Below are 1804 nucleotides of genomic sequence, written 5' to 3'. Positions count from 1 at the left end.
CTGAGTTAGAGCAGTAGTCTCTCTGCTAGAGGATACTTCTGCAATAACTTTTGAACGGCCCTGTTTTTGTCTGTGATTCCTTGTAGATTCAGCTAAGTCGCTGATCAGTTGCCATGCCTCATCAGTGGTCTTGTACTTTTTCATAGACCCATTGCTGGCACTTTCCAATGTGGTCTTATCTTGGGCCCTCATGCCCTGTGTGACGTAGCCGAGCAACACTATCTTGTCAATCATATGGTGGGGGCATGCTTCCAGAAGATTGTTGAAGCGCTCCCAATATTCATAGAGAGTCTCGGATTTGTCCTGAACAATCATGGAGATGTCTTTCCTCAGTTTGTCAGTAACTTCAGCTGGAAAGAATTTTTCTAAAAATTCTCTTCTAAGCGTATCCCAGTTAGAAACAGTTGCTGCGGGTTGAGTGTAGTACCACTCTCTCGCCTTTCCCTCTAGTGAGAACGGGAAAGCTTTCAACAAAATAGAAGTTTCATTCGCACCATCGCGCCTGACAGTAGAACAGGCTGCTAGTAAATCCCTCAGGTGCTTGATAGGCTCTTGAGCGAGTAAGCCATGAAACTTAGGCATCAAGTTGAGCAGTGCAGTCTTTATTTCAAAGTCTGTAGCCACTGCTGGATGATGCGCTTGAAACGGTTGCATTGTGAAATCATGGGCTCCAGGCTCCTGGATAGTAACTCTCCTAGGTGCTGCCATGTCACCTACACATAAATCAACTGACTTAGTAGAACGGGGGCTTGTTTCTTCCTCAAGTGACGTTTCAGATCCCCCCTCAGAGAGGACTAACCGACGCCGAGCTTGCCTTATACGTGAAATAGTTCTTTCAATCTCAGGATCGAATAATGGCAAGCTTGGATTAGGAAGTGAATGCGTCATTTAACGAAAGAAACATGCAGCTCATAGTAACAAAATAAAATAAAATGCAAATAAATAAAATCCAATCAATAACTTAGCACTCTATTGCAACTCCCCGGCAACGGCGCCAAAAGTTGACGTGGCGGAAATTGGCGAGTTAAGAAATTATTATAAGAGATACGTTGCAAGTACAGTTCTTAACCAACCGAAAATCCACTTATCAATTTAGAAGGGTTGTCACAAAATTTAAATTAAAATACTGGGAGTATGAATCCCAGGTCGTCTCCCAACGAGTTTGCAGAAAGGTGTGCTATTTTATTAATCAGATGTTTTCTAAAATGGGTTGAGTTGATAAACAGGAGATTAAATTAGAGAATTTAGATAATTTAAATAAAAACCTTGACTGGGAGTAGATTAGTTGGAAGCCTTATTCTTGTTGAAGTACGCTCAAGATTAATTGATAATTGAAGGTTGCTTTGCTTAGTTATCCCTTACTAGGTAGAGGAAACTCAAGCAAGTTGGAAAGTTATTTCTAGTCACAAGTCCTAATCCTCTCCCTTGGGAAGGACTAGTGTCAATGACTAGAGGGTGATCCAACAATAAACCCAATTACAATTTTTCTCTTGAGTAATCCAACTCAAGGTTTTCTTTCAATCATCTCCCAATCAAGTTATGGAACTACTCGCTCATTATGTTTGTAAAATCCACAAAATAAGAAAAGGAAATATTGAAAGACATGATAATTAATAATCAAAGGAATCAATTAAAAAGAAAAATAGTTCTTGTATTAATAAATTCTAAAAATAATCCAATAATAATTTTGAGTAAATAAAGAACATGGAAGAGTAAGTGACAGATAAGGAAACAAACTAGAATGACGAAGTCTTGACGGAGGTAATAACTCTTCTCAATATCCCAATCCAAAAAGCAATAAAAT

At 39.1% G+C, this 1804-nt stretch overlaps 1 non-coding gene across 1 annotated transcript; it reads left to right on the top strand.

The window, feature by feature from the left end:
• Window positions 1-228: 228 nt before the first annotated feature.
• LOC148568320 (small nucleolar RNA R71) lies at window positions 229-336 on the top strand. Its single transcript, XR_015882528.1, has one exon. It is a non-coding gene; the product is annotated as a small nucleolar RNA R71 (small nucleolar RNA).
• The last annotated feature ends 1468 nt before the right edge of the window (window positions 337-1804 follow it).

Source organism: Arachis ipaensis, chromosome B4, assembly GCF_059453495.1.
Source record: "Arachis ipaensis isolate K30076 ecotype BB chromosome B4, ASM5945349v1, whole genome shotgun sequence".
NCBI classification, from domain to species: domain Eukaryota; kingdom Viridiplantae; phylum Streptophyta; class Magnoliopsida; order Fabales; family Fabaceae; genus Arachis; species Arachis ipaensis.
The sequence above is the reverse complement of the archived record's forward strand: the minus strand, read 5'-3'. Positions and strand labels throughout refer to the sequence as shown.